At 43.1% G+C, this 15,783-nt stretch overlaps 1 protein-coding gene across 1 annotated transcript in view; it reads right to left on the bottom strand.

The window, feature by feature from the left end:
* Positions 1-1,597: 1,597 nt before the first annotated feature.
* The window catches only part of LOC126094957 (prothoracicostatic peptide-like), a 701,489-nt gene continuing 687,303 nt past the window's right edge, over positions 1,598-15,783 (bottom strand). Inside the window, exon 5 of the mRNA XM_049909612.1 lies at positions 1,598-1,736. The gene's annotated coding sequence lies outside the window, so the exon portion shown is untranslated. The remainder of the gene's footprint in view (positions 1,737-15,783) is intronic.

The raw sequence follows: 15,783 nt of genomic DNA, 5'->3' as shown, positions 1-15,783 counted from the left end.
AGGAAGACAGAGATTGGAATACGTCAAGCAAATAATTGAGGACGTAGGTTGCAAGTGCTACTCTGAGATGAAGAGGTTAGCACAGGAAAGGAATTCGTGGCGGGCCGCATCAAACCAGTCAGTGTATATATATATATATATATATATATAAACACGAACCACGTCTGGCTCGCTGTCTCTGGAAATCTCTCCTCCCTCCTGGGCCCCGCTCTCTATTGATGTCTCCGCTCTTGTCGATCGCTCTCTTAATGGTCGCTCTCTGGGATCATTACGTAACAGGCAGTTGTACTAGAAAGATATTTTCAAGGTGTGCAAAATACTTATCTATGTTAAACTATTGTCAGTATATAAACAATTGTTTTTGCTTATCCATGTTTCATTTCAATAACGTCAACCTTGCCTCCAATCTTTCTATGTTTCAGCTAGGAGAACTGCAAGACTGCCAACATATCGTTTGCTGGCCGCTGCCGAACATCACTGGTGTCTGGACTTGCAGCAGCCATTAGTGCGTCCCTGAGATCTGTTAAGCCAATCTGTAAATGCAGTTTCCGGGCAGCACTTCTGTGCATAACGCGTAATATTAATGATCGGCACACGGCCAACAAACGATGTGCGCGGTCTGTCCACTCCGCGGTTCAAAGCAGGGTAGACAAAATCTTGAATTATAAATTTTCTCTCTCTTAGTGGTAAATTTATCTGTGCCGTGAGATAATTTAAAATTATCATTTTTTTACTTGGCTGTTTCTTTTACTTAATGGCACTCCAGTAAATTTCACCTTATCAAAATTTATTTTTGAATTACCACTAAAGAGCGCCATACAAAACAAAAAGAAAACTTTCCTTTTTCGAAAATAATAATTCACTGTAGCATGTCTATTAATCGGTTTTGGGGTACTTTTGATCAGACAGTGTAATTGTTTCACCACATCCCTCTCTGCCAAGTCCGCAGCTCACGGTCAAGTGGCTGTTGTTGCTACCTTTGCATCACTGGGTCCCAGGTTCGATTCCCGGCCGGGTTGGGGATTTTTGTCTGCGCGGGGACTGGGTGCTTGTGTTGTCATCCTTTTATCATTATCCTCGTCATTCGTGACAGTGGCTAGATTGGACTGTGTAAAAAATTGGACTGTGAAAAATTGGGACTCTGTACAGCCGCTGATGACCATGCAGTTGACCGCTCCACAAACCAAACATCATTATCATCATCATCATCATCTCTTAGCGGAAAGCTGAGAAAGCATTCTTATAAAGAAAGAATTTACTCAAGATGCATTTTTTGTTAATGTTCTAACATCTATATTTTGTAGGTATCTTGACTATTATTTGTAAAAAAGGTGATCACATTGTTTGGATTATCTGGGTTGCATGATTACTTTGATTTTTAAAGTTTTGATCTGATGAAGACGTGGCCATCTTTTACACTGCGTATGGCGAAGGTTAACGCAAGTCAGAGGATATGTAAGAATGTAAAGTATAATGAATGTAGACAGTACAGTGTTGCACATTTCCTTTATTGGTATTTACACAGAAAATAACAAACCGTACCGTTGAACAAGAGGATAACTACAGGGTGCAACCGACAGATATACAGAGATGGTACAGGTAGACTAAAATTACAGAGAGCTGGCTGGCGAGTCTTCTGCAGCACGTGGCACCACCAGCGACGTTTCTCTATGGGTGAGGGGACAGTCAAGGTGGTGGTGGTGACGGGCTTCCTGATGCACCACTCCGTCCTCATCCTGAAACATTTGAGGGAGCAGAGCATGAGACTTTGCTTTGGTAAGGCAAACATGGTGTTTACATAGTGTTTACATTTAGATTCATATTCAATTTGGAATTTTTTTTAGATAATCCGTTTATATTTCTAGTAAACCTTATACTATTTAAGTAATGTAACTCTTCTTCTGTTTTTCTGATTTAAATCTATTTATTCATTAATTTATTTAACTTGGTAAATGAGGGCTATCAGGTCCTATCTTACATTTTACCAGGCGTTCTACGAGGGTTATTCGGAAAGTAAGAAACTATCGGTCGCGAAATGGAAACCACAGGGAAAATCCGATGACGTTTTGCTCAGGTGTGTTGGGCAATGTCTCTAGTATGCCCATCGATCGCGTTACGTCGTTTTTTTTTTCAGTTCTGAGCACACAGAGAGCACTTAAAGATGCCTAGAATAATAGTATCTCCCGCCAAGTATGAGGGCCAGGTGAGAAATTTCGCCTGAAGCTATGCAGCCAACATTACATAACTGTCGTGCGTTTTCTTCTTCAAGACAATTCTCAGCCGCATTCTGCAGGGGCAATGAAGATGCTCCTGCATCGTTTTCAGTTGGAAATGTTTGGTTGCCCACAATGCAGCCCATAGTTGTCTCCCTCTGAGTTTCATCTCTGCTCACATGTGCTGGCTATGAGGACAACATTTTGGCACAGACAGTGAGCTGTAGGCCAGCGTAGAGAATTGGCGGAAAGCACTGGCGGCTGCCTTCCATAACGAGGGTATTAGAAAGTTGGTACAACGCTACGACAAACGTCTAAGTCGGATCGGTGACTATGGAGATAAGTAGCTGGAAGTTGTAGCTAACTGTTGCAAATAAAACAGTTTTGATATTCACTGTGGTTTCCATTTCGCGATGTATCGTTTCTTACTTTCCGAATAGTCCTCGTATATATTTTACATTACATACAGGGTGATTCTGTTCTCCCTATCAATGTTGTTGCAAGCAACCCCACACGACAGAATAATGTTGTTGGCCAGTTCGCTCTGGAGATGTGAAGCACATTGTTAAAATGTCACAGAATAATTGATAAAGTAAACGAATACATTTTAGACCTAGCGCAAAAACTTTGGCACATTAATGTGACGAGTCATATATCAAACTTTTCATTGAGTTACATATCAGAAAGTTATTGCTTCCCATTTTCAATTCTCCTCGTTTCTGATAATTAAACACACTTTATAAGGCAACGTCTCTTAACCATTTACGAATGAATAAGTACTATAAGTGGAATTAACTGCCAGAGATATCCAAATCCTGTATGACTACACTGATAATTACACTAAGAGAGGCTGGAAAAACCTGTATAAGTATGGCAGAAGTAAAGTATATCTTGGTTCAAAACTATCGGGTAATTCATGGCCTATCATCATTCGTATTTTTTCAGTACGATTTCGTTTGCTAACAGTCGCCCAAACCTCTTATAGGGAAATCAGATGCTTATTACATGGCTGTTGTCTGGATACTGTTCCTGATGTAACCGTAACGCGGGTTGCATAAGACGACATCGGCAAGGACACTGAATCACACTGTATATTACGACAAGCATTTTGGACTACTACATTTAGAATTTAAATTTTACAAAAGTTCAGACAAACCGTTTATACTCATAAATGACAAGGACAAGAGTAAATTCAAGTTATGGAAAGGTGGGGTTCAATTATGAGCAATGGGCATAGGGAAGGCAGTGAAAAATAGGGGGAAAGAGGAAGTGGCGTGACTCTTGTTGGAACGTAAGGAGAAATGAGTAGAAACGGGAGCAGGTAGGAATATAAGCCTTACTATTTGATAGAGGGAGAACCGGAAGGAAAGCTCTGCTGTTCTGGGATACGAAGGGGCTAATCGGGACCGACCGACCACCGTATCATCCTCTGCCATATGGCGTCATGCGAAAGCAATATAGAGGGGCGTGAGGGCAGCACCATTCAAGATTTTCTTGACCTTGAAGCCGCTCTTTTTCATTAAAGTAGCTTCTCGGTTGGCATTACGAGGCAGCAGATGTGACAGCTTTCCAGTCCCCCCACCAACGAAATATCCATTGCACTGCCGGGGTTCGAACCCAGGTGTTCTGCATGACAATTGCCCATCAAGACCATTTTGGTTTCGATTCTCATTTCTGTCTATCTCTTTATTCGTCGTTTCATCTTCATCCGTTATCTGTGGATGTCGCACGAGATGTTCCAGCTTCCGTTGATGAGAACTTCACTCGGTTTTTTTGTTGCAGAGCGTTGCCAGTCCCCTGTCCGAACACGCTGAGTTACTGTGCCCGCACCGTTCAGCTACGGAGGCGAACCGGAGGAAATTCGGCATATACATTAATTTTGCAGAAACGGTGTGTGGGTGAAACAATGAGGTTGCTTCAACTGCTTCTAAAAAGCGGCAAGGCTTTGGCTCTTGCGCTGAGTGTAGGGCTACTTTTTCCAGAGGCGGACAGCGGCAACGGCGAAGGTTCAAAAATGGCTCTGAGCACTATGGGACTTAACTTCTGAGGTCATCAGTCCCATAGGACTTAGAACTACTTAAACCTGACCAACCTAAGGACATCACACACATCCATGCCCGAGGTAGGATTCGAACCTGCGACCGTAGCGGTCGCGCGGTTCCAGACTGAAGCGCCTAGAACCGCTCGGCCACCCTGGCCGGCACGGCGAAGGTGTTTTTGTTTCATGAGTAGGCACAGGTGGGACACTAGATGAGTGGGATTTAGTGTTTCGACTTTGATTGGATGATAGATGTTTAATGTCTGATGCGAGGAACTAAGGAGCAGGTGAAGTAGACAGAGCGCGCGGTTGTCACGAAACCGTCCTAACTATGCGTATGAAGCGCTAACAGGGATACATCTACGACCACTGCAGATGTAGCGCATACAAACATTGATTTTCAGTTCTAACCGTCTAATGTTTACACTTCTTGTGATGTGCTGAATTACGAGGGCAGTTCAATAAGTAATGCAACACATTTTTTTTCTGAAACAGGGGTTGTTTTATTCAGCATTGAAATACACTAGGTTATTCCCCAATCTTTTAGCTACACAACACTATTTTTCAACGTAATCTCCATTCAATGCTACGCCCTTACGCCACCTTGAAATGAGGGCTTGTATGCCTGCACGGTACCATTCCACTGGTCGATGTCGGAGCCAACGTCGTACTGCATCAATAACTTCTTCATCATCCGCGTAGTGCCTCCCACGGTTCGCGTCCTTCATTGGGCCAAACATATGGAAATCCGACGGTGCGAGATCGGGGCTGTAGGGTGCATGAGGAAGAACAGTCCACTGAAGTTTTGTGAGCTCCTCTCGGGTGCGAAGACTTGTGTGAGGTCTTGCGTTGTCATGAAGAAGGAGAAGTTCGTTCAGATTTTTGTGCCTACGAACACGCTGAAGTCGTTTCTTCAATTTCTGAAGAGTAGCACAATACACTTCAGAGTTGATCGTTTGACCATGGGGAAGGACATCGAACAGAATAACCCCTTCAGCGTCCCAGAAGACTGTAACCATGACTTTACCGGCTGAGGGTATGGCTTTAAACTTTTTCTTGGTAGGGGAGTGGGTGTGGCGCCACTCCATTGATTGCCGTTTTGTTTCACGTTCGAAGTGATGAACCCATGTTTCATCGCCTGTAACAATCTTTGACAAGAAATTGTCACCCTCAGCCACATGACGAGCAAGCAATTCCGCACAGATGGTTCTCCTTTGCTGTTTATGGTGTTCGGTTAGATAATGAGGGACCCAGCGGAAACAAACCTTTGAATATCCCAACTGGTGAACAATTGTGACAGCACTACCAACAGAGATGTCAAGTTGAGCACTGAGTTGTTTGATGGTGATCCGTCGATCATCTCGAACGAGTGTGTTCGCACGCTCCGCCATTGCACGAGTCACAGCTGTGCACGGCCGGCCCGCACGAGGGAGATCAGACAGTCTTGCTTGACCGTGCGGGGATGATGCCACACGCTTTGCCAAACGACTCGCCGTGCTTTTGTCCACTGCCAGATCACCGTAGACATTCTGCAAGCGCCTATGAATATCTGAGATGCCCTGGTTTTCCGCCAAAAGAAAGTCGATCACTGCCCGTTGTTTGCAACGCACATCCGTTACAGACGCCATTTTAACAGCTCGGTACAGCGCTGCCACCTGTCGTAAGTCAATGAAACCATACGAGACGAAGCAGGAATGTTTGAAAATATTCCACAACAAATTTCCGGTTTTTTCAACCAAAATTGGCCGAGAAAAAAAATGTGTTGCATTACTTATTGAACTGCCCTCGTACGTCACAATGGTGGAGGTTCAGTTGTTGAGTGAGTGTTCAAAAATGGTTCAGATGGCTCTGAGCACTATGGGACTTTACATCTGAGGTCATCAGTCCCCTAGAACTCAGAACTACTTAAACCTAACTAACCTAAGGACATCAAACACATCCATGCCCGAAGCAGGATTCGAACCTGCGACCGTAGCGTGAGTGACTGTACGAGTTTACGTTTCAAGTCCTTTGGAAACATGTTCCGAAGCTTTTTCAGGCAACAGAGGCAAGCGCAAGTCTTCTGGCACCTGCGACAGTATTTTCCACCCAGATAACGTGCTCATGTAAAGCTACGCCCTAGTTCCTTACTGTTTTCTAATATAGTATGTGTTGGAATACCGTCGAGCGAAATACAAGCCAATTGTTCGTGGATTTCTGAATTTATCAATTTCTGATAGGATGCGAAGATTACTCGCGCCTTGCCGTTTTTAAGTTTAGTTTAAGCCACAGGTTTCGTACCCACGTTACCACTGAAGCCAGATCATCATCCATCTGGGCGGCCGTTGTATTTACATCTTCCGGTCTGTCACTAAGGTAAAGTTGGAAATCGTCGGATTAGACATGATGATTCAGGAGAACAAAACACGAAATATCATTGACATACAAGGAAAACATAACTGAGCCCACAATTGGCTGCTGTGGCACTCATGAAATAAAATTCTTCCTGTACGATATTCCGTCCCCACAGACAACACATTGCTGGCTGTTTTTGAGCAACTAAAGCTCTGCACTTTTCTGAGTAGTAAAGTCAAATATGACAGTTTCAAAAGCTTTGCTGAAGTCTGATAGTCTCAATATTATGGCCTCACGTAACAGCAGTTGTACGGCAGGCAAGAATCCAAGGAACGTGGTGAGGGGGTGGGGGGGGAGTGGTGTAAAAGGAGGATGACCGCTCCTCTGCTCCCAAAAATACAATTCAGCAGAATCGTTTATATTTTTCTATATATCAACTTTCGAATTCCGTAGCTAACTCTGAGAGGGTAACGCGGCACGAGAAAAAGTCCCGAACGTCCAAGAAATTAGCTACATCCAACAGAGGATGCTCTTGAGTTGCACGTGTGAGGGCGCGCCCACGTGGACGGGATTACCATTGGACCGGTAATGTTCTAACCACAGGTTAAGGCGCTCGTTCGCAGACTGACCGTAGATGCTCACAACAATGAACACGAAACGGTTCTCAGGTCGACGGGCAGTATCGATGAGGCACAGGAACCTGAGTAAGGGAAGAAGGCAGAGGAAGACCCTTCACCAACAGAAAAAAAATCACAGAAATACTGACTTCCAGAAAGCGCCCATTTAGACGCTTCCGTAGCCACGGTCTGCAGACCTGCGTCCACAATCGCAGCGCTGAGTGAGATACTAACAGTGATGATGCACACTTCGATTTTGCATTTTGTAAATTATGATGCTTTTGTTCCAATACCACTTCCGTTGTCAAAATGTTTTTTGTTCTTTTCTCTTCATTATTCTATGCCAAACATAAAAAATAACTAATTTCTTATTCGCGATGTATATCGCTGTACTTGATTACTTATAGTATAGTTTACCGAATGCTGGTGACAATAGCAGATTTAGTTGTTGTTGTTGTGGTCTTCAGTCCTGAGACTGGTTTGATGCAGCTCTTCATGCTACTACATACAGTAAAGATGCATGCCCTCGAGAAAAATTACGGCCGTAGTTTCCCCTTGCTTTCAGCCGTTCGCAGTACCAGCACAGCAAAGGCGTCTCAACAGATACCCCTCCGTTGTGGTTGCACCTACGGTACGGCTATCTGTATCGCTGAGGCACGCAAGCCTTCCCACCAACGGCAAGGTCCATGGTTCATGGGGGGGGGGGGGGGGGAGGCCGGGGGGGGGGTCGTAGATTTAGATCACAGGCAAATACTTTATCTAAAGAAATTTTATAATTCACGATACCTGTGATCCATGTGCACTTCAAATTTCAATCCCAGTAAAAACTGTTTGCTTCAACATTAAAATAGCTTATTTGAAAGTCCTTATTATAGATTTTAAAGCAAAAAATTCACGTTTTGTGAAAATAATGTTTCAAAAGTTATGCATATTTAAAGTTTTCGTATTCCTGAATTTTTCAATCTGGTGTAATACTTTTCAAAATCGTGTGTTATGATGTTTCGAAAAATTATAAGCTCACAAAAGTACCATGTTAGTTTATTAAGTATTCTAGTAAAATTTCAACTTTCTGGAAAATTCTTGGCGAACACTGGGAATCGCCTTGCACATTGATGCTTACCTCTCATAAAGCAGTACCTATTCTTTTGCCATTTTATAATTATACAGCTTTTGGTTAAACAATTTTTTCGCTGCCTGTTATATATTTATGCCTTCCACGTTTATTATCTTTTATGTTAACATCTACATAAAATGTAGAAATACTGTTTTTTAACAATTTGTGATTTATGTATGCCTACTACCTGCGTCTAAAGCAGGCGCACACACAAAGCAGTGTTGGCTCAGTACCCAGCACTAAACGTTCAGCCATCTGTGTTAATTCTGAGTCGGTAACCAGTCATCTACCAGTACACAGGCTATGTTCAGTGTCACTTCTGTATTACTCGATCACTTTCCGTCAATTACTACGAAATGTGTCCTCTCTGACAGGAAATCACGAACCCAGTCACATAACTGAGACAATATTCCATAAGGACACAATTTCACCACAAGCCGGTTGTGTGGTACGGTGTCAAAAGCCTTCCGGAAATCTACACATCAATTTGAAATCCCTTGTCAATAGCACTCAACACTTCGTGTGCGTGAAGAGCTAGTTGGATTTCACAAGAAAGATGTTTTCTAAACCCCTGTTGACTGGGTGTCAATACACCTTTCTCTTCGAGGTAAAGTCCGCAGCTCGTGGTCGTGCGGTAGCGTTCTCGCTTCCCGCGCCCGGGTTCGATTCCCGGCGGGGTCAGGGATTTTCTCTGCCTCGTGATGACTGGGTGTTGTGTGATGTCCTTATGTTAGTTAGGTTAAAGCAGTTCTAAGTTCTAGGGGACTAATGACCATAGATGTTAAGTCCCATAGTGCTCAGAGCCATTTTTTCTTCGAGGTAATTCATATTGTTCGAACACAATACATGTTCTAAAATCTTGCTGCATATCAACGTTAATGATATGGGCCTGTAATTTAGTGGATTACTCCTACTACCGTTCTTGATTACTGGTGTGACTTGTGCAACTTTGCAGTCTTTGTGTACGGATCTTTCGTCGAGCTAGCGGTTCTATATGATTAAGTATGGAGCTATTGCATCAACATACTCTGCAAGGAACCTCATTGGTATACAGTCTGGACCCGAAGACTTGCCTTTAGTAAGTGATTTAAGTTGCTTCACTACTCCGAGGATATCTACTTTTAAGTTACGCATGATGGCAGCTGCTCTTGATTCGAATTCTGGAATATTTACTTCGTCTTCCTTGGTAAAGAAATTTCGAAAGACTAGGTTTAGTAACTCAGCTTTAACAGCACTGTCGTCGATAGTATTTACATCGCTATCGCGCAGAGAAGGCATTGACTGTGTCTTGCCGCTTTCATACTTTACATACGACCCAATCTCTATGAATTTTCCACCAGATTTCGAGATAAAGTTTCGTTGTGGAAACTGTTATAAGCATCTCGCGTTTGATGTCCGCGCTAAATTATGAGCTTTTGAAAAGGATCGCCAATCTTGGAGATTTGCGTTCGTTTAAATTTGGCGTACTTTTTGTTGTCCCTGCAACAGTGTTCTGACACGTTTTGTGTACCAAGGGGGATCAGCTCCGTCGTTTGTTAATTTTTTGGTATAAATCACCCAACTGCTGTCGATACTATTTCTTTTAATTCAAACCACCTTCGGTTTACGGTTACGTTGTTAATTTGGAAGGAATGGTGATTGTCTCTCAGGACGGCGTGAATTTTTATCTGATTTTTTGTGTATTGTATATATATATATTTTAATTTTTGGAGGATTTGGTGGTTACAACATTCAATCTCGAAACGACAATCTTGTATTCAATAATCTATGTGTCTGTTTTGATGTTCGTTATTTGCTGAGAATTATTTGTCGCTAAGAGATAAAGTGTGTTTTCACAACCGTTTACTATTCGCGAGGGCTCATGAACTCACTGCTCGAAATAATTTTCAGAGAATGCTTTTAGCACAATTTCGGATCATGTATTATGCGTACCTCCAAATTTAAACATGTCTTTTTGCCAACATACCGAGGGTAAATTGAAGTCACCGCCAACTATAATTGTACGAGCCGAGTACGTGTTTGAAATTAAACTCAAGTTTCCTTTGAACCTTTCAGTAATTGTTTCATCTGAACTGGTAGGTCTGTAAAAGGATCCAGTTATTATTTTATTCCGGTTGCCAAGAATGACCTCTGCCTATACTAACTCACAGCCGTTCCACAATGTAATGTTATAGGCCCTCTGCTGTTTCTTATCTATGTAAAAGATTTAGGGGACAACCAGAGCAGATGCCTTAGATTGTTTGCAGCTGATGCTGTCGTGTATCGTCTAGCAAACTCATCAGATCAAAACAAATTGCAAAGCGATTTAGAAAAGATATCTGAATGGTGCGAAAATTTTCAATTGAACCTGTATAACGAAAAGTGTGGGGTCATCCATGTGAGCGCTAAAATGAATCTGCTAAACTTCGGTTGCACTAATCTAGAGGCCATAAATTCAACTAAATGCCTAGGAATTACAATTATGAACAACTTAAATTGGAAAGAACACATAGAAAATGTTGTGGGGAAGACAAACCAAAGAGTTCGTTTTACTGGCAAAACACTTAAAAAATATAACAGATCTACTAAAGAGACTGCCTACCCTACTCTTGTCCGCCCTCTTTTGGAGTACTGCTGCGCGGTCTTGGATCTTTACCAGATGGGATTAACGGTGTACATTGAGAAAGTTCAACGAAAAGCAGCACGTTTAGTACTATCGCGAAATAGGGGATAGAGTGCCACCGACATGATTCAGTAGTTGGGATGGACACCATTATGAGGTGCATTCAAGTTCTAAGGCCTCCGATTTTTTCTCCGGACTGGAAAGAGATAGAAACATGCGCATTGTTTTAAAATGAGGCCGCGTTCATTGTCAATACGTCCCAGAGATGGCAGCACCGTACGGCAGATGGAATTTTACCGCCAGCGGCGACAAAGAGAACTGTTTTAAATACTTAAACTGGCGACGTTTTCCTTACTTGAACAGCATGCAGTCATTCGTTTTCTGAATTTGCGTGGTGTGAAACCAATTGAAATTCATCGACAGTTGAAGGAGACATGTGGTGATGGAGTTATGGATGTGTCGAAAGTGCGTTCGTGGGTGCTACAGTTTAATGAAGGCAGAACATCGTGTGACAACAAACCGAAACAACCTCGGGCTCGCACAAGCCGGTCTGTCGACATGATCGAGAAAGCGGAGAGAATTGTTTTGGGGGATCGCCGAATGACTGTTGAACAGATCGCCTCCAGAGTTGGCATTTCTGTGGGTTCTGTGCACAAAATCCTGCATGACGACCTGAAAATGCGGAAAGTGTCATCCAGGTGGGTGCCACGACTGCTGATGGACGACCACATGGCTGCCCATGTGGCATGTTGCCAAGCAATGGTCACGCGCAACGACAGCATGAATGGGACTTTCTTTTCGTCGGTTGTGACAATGGATGAGACGTGGATGCCATTTTACAATACAGAAACAAAGCGCCAGTCAGCTCAATGGAAGCACACAGATTCACCGCCACCAAAAAAAGTTTCGGGTAACCGCCAGTGCTGAAAAAATGATGGTGTCCATGTTCTGGGACAGCGAGGGCGTAATCCTTACCCATTGCGTTCCAAAGGGCACTACGGTAACAGGTGCATTCTACGAAAATGTTTCGAAGAACAAATTCCTTCCTGCACTGGAACAAAAACGTCCGGGAAGGGCTGCGCGTGTGCTGTTTCACCAAGACAACGCACCCGCACATCGAGCTAACGTTTCGCAACACTTTCTTCGTGATAACAACTTTGAAGTGATTCCTCATGCTCCCTACTCACCTGACCTGGCTCTTAGTGACTTTTGGCTTTTTCCAACAATGAAGGACGCTCTCCGTGGCCGCACATTCACCAGCCGTGCTGCTATTGCCTCAGCGATTTTCCAGTGGTCAAAACAGACTCCTAAAGAAGCCTTCGCCATGGAATCATGGCGTCAGCGTTGTGAAAAATGTGTACGTCTGCAGGGCGATTACGTCGAGAAGTAACGCCAGTTTCATCGATTTCGGGTGAGTAGTTAATTAGAAAAAAAATCGGCGGCCTTAGAACTTGAATGCACCTCGTAAAACAAAGGCGTTTTTCGTTGCGGCGGAATCTTCTCACGAAATTTCAATCAGCAACTTTCTCCTTCGAATACGAAAATATTTTGTTGACTCCGATCTACATGGAGAGAAACTATTATCAATATAAAATAAGGGAAATCAGCGCTCGCACGGACGGACATACGTGTTCGTTTTTTCCGCGCTGTCCGAAAGTGAAATAATAGAGAATTATTGCGAATGTGGTTCGATAAACACTCTGCAAGGCACTTAAGCCTGAGTTGCAGAATATCGATGTAGATGTAGAGGTAGATGTAATGTTAATTCAGCTGTCGCCAGCAGTTCTTTCTGTATGCTTTTGTGTCCATCAGACGTTATGACGTACTGTTTCGTGGGAGTTAGTCCTTATCCGGATGAAAATAGCTAAAGATGTTTAAAAAACATGTTCAATTTTGACGCCTTTTGTTAATATTCGCAAGGCTGAAAACAGCCTATCTAACTTACTGACCTGTGACGTTAAGTTGAAATAGTTCATGGCAAACAAACTGATCATCTCATAATGTGCTCATGAACAATAAAGACGAAGAAAAGCGACAGTTAAAATAATTTGGGTTCTATTCAATCACTTTATAATGGTTCAAAGTTCATATTCATCATGAAGAAGTGAGGCAGAAGACTAAATCTGAGATTGTTTTGGGTACATGAACAAAGAGATGTTTTTCTTCCTTTCCACTCACACATTCGCCGACGTTACAGCATCATCATTTTGTTCTTTATTTCCTTTCTATTAAATAACAGGAAAAATTGCTTTTTACTTCAGCCTCAAGGTGAGTAGGTCAACGCTATCTAGGTTGGTACGTTGCAAAATTAATCTTGTGGCTTGGCGGAGCGTGCCAACGCGAAAGGAATGACATACGAGCACCGTTCTCACAAGAATCGAATGTGTAACAGGCTGCTAGAGGCTTCCAGACACGACGAAGTCAGACTAACAACATAAAGTTAAGGCACAAAAGCAACCTATACTTCACAAGCCACCTTTCGACGTGTAGCGGAGGGTACTTGTGGTAGCAATACGTTCTACCCCCTTTCCTATTCTAGTCGCGAATACCGCGTGGGATGAACAGCTCAAAATATCTCTGGTTCCCCCTGAATGGTATACAGCGAGACATACGCGGCAGGAACTGATACGTTACCCAACTGTTGTCAGAACGCACGCTCCAGAATTTATAGGAGTAAATCACTCCGTGATGCCGCCTCCCTTACAGCGCAGCGTCTGCCGCAGAATTTTGATGAGCAGCTGCCCCGTTTACTGTACGAACACTAGGAGTATAGCGCCGTGCCTTATTCTGTATTCTGTGTTTCCTCTATTGATACTGCCTGGTACGGCTCCCAGAGGAGCGAGCAGTCTATCGGGCCGCGCACGGCAGCGCACATTACCATTATGTTCCAAAACGCCGCGCGCAAAAAGACGGTTTTTCAGCGGGTCATATCTCCGGTTCTATTGATCATAAGGGTAAGGGGCAAGTTTCTTGGACAGCCCTTAGCATAACGTGACCATACGTCCCGTATGTTACGGGATCGTCTATTATTTAGCTTAAATGTCCCGTTGTTCCGATAAATTACATGCAGGATGTATATTGTCCCGTTTTTCATTAACTGTCGCGTGCATAGCAATAGCATTTTTTCAAGTAATGTGTAGCACAACCAAATGGAGAAGAAATGTAGTCATACGCAAAGAATAAAGAAGATACACTATTTGATTAAGCCAAAGTGAACGAGGTCTATCATTTTCAGCTTACTTACATCTCGAGCTAACCCTGCAAGAATTTGTAGTTCAGTATTGCATTTGTGTTAACTCTACGTGGCATCAGTCCCCCAGAACTTAGAACTAATTAAACCTAACTAACCTACGGACATCACACACATCCATGCCCGAGGCAGGATTCGAACCTGCGACTGTAGCAGCAGCGCGGCTCCGGACTGGAGCGCCTAGAACCGCACGACCACCGCGGCCGGCTACTCGATTGGTGATGAAGGTATTTTGATGTATCTTTTAGTATGAATTTTAACAAAATGATATGATGATCTATGCAATTGTAGAACAAAGAAGCAAATCTACTAAATATATTAGGCCTATCAATAACAGTTTCTAAAAAATGTCCACTCATTTCAACTTCTAATTTTGGTCCCGTATTTTGATTCTGGAAATCTCGACACCCTACCTTAGCCTAGCGGTCATTTGTATACCTATTAGAATAACGGGCAGACTATATCTGTCCTACAGCACAGGGCCAAAAATTAAACGTTGCACACCTCAGACTAATTGAGGAAATTAGTTGTTTCTTTTGTATTAGGTGTGGTGTAGGGTGGGCCTTAGGGGACTTATAAATGCAAATTTAAATCACGGGCAATTCCTTATATAACAGCAAAAATCGGTTTTTGGCCGTTTTTTGACCCGTGGGCCGAAATTCTCCAAATAGATATCCGTAGAAAGTATCTCAAATTTTGATTTACTTTAGTATTTATCTAAATACATTTTCCCGTTTCGGAAAATTTTTATCCGTTGTCAGGATACACTCCAGAAACCATGAGTTTTGGGTACCAAAAGTACAAACTGTGGAGATAGCTGCTTCTATCATTTCTACTCGTGGCAAATCGTCGAAAGTTTCACTATGCGTTTCTAAGTTGATATTAGCGGGCAACCTTGAAACCTTTTTCGATATCATTATCCGTTGCCGAGAGCCAGAGGTTCAGTTACCGTACTTATGCACGTTAAATACGTACCTACAGGGTGTTATAAAAAGGTACGGCCAAACTTTCAGGAAACATTCCTGACACAGAAATAAAGAAAAGATGTTATGTGGACATGTGCCCGGAAACGCTTAATTTCCATGTTAGAGCTCATTTTAGTTTCGTCAGTATGTACTGTACTTCCTCGATTCACCGCCAGTTGGCCCAATTGAAGGAAGGTAATGTTGACTTCGGAGCTTGTGTTGACATGCGACTCATTGCTGTACAGTACTAGCATCAAGCACATCAGTACGTAGCATCAACAGGTTAGTGTTCATCATGAACGTGGTTTTGCAGTCAATGCAATGTTTACAAATGCGGAGTTTGCAGATGCCCATTTTATGTATGGATTAGCACGGGGCAATAGCCGTGGCGCGGTACGTTCGTATCGAGACAGATTTCCAGAACGAAGGTGTCCCGACAGGAAGACGTTCGAAGCAATTGATCGGCGTCTTAGGGAGCATGGAACATTCCAGCCTATAACTCGCGACTGGGGAAGACCTAGAACGACGAGGACACCTGCAATGGACGAGGCAATTCTTCGTGCAGTTGACGATAACCCTAATGTCAGCGTCAGAGAAGTTGCTGCCGTACAAGGTAACGTTGACCACGTCACTGTATGGGGAGTGCTACG

This window comes from Schistocerca cancellata, chromosome 8 (assembly GCF_023864275.1).
Source record: "Schistocerca cancellata isolate TAMUIC-IGC-003103 chromosome 8, iqSchCanc2.1, whole genome shotgun sequence".
Lineage (NCBI taxonomy): Eukaryota > Metazoa > Arthropoda > Insecta > Orthoptera > Acrididae > Schistocerca > Schistocerca cancellata.
This window is presented reverse-complemented; position numbering and strand designations above follow the sequence as displayed.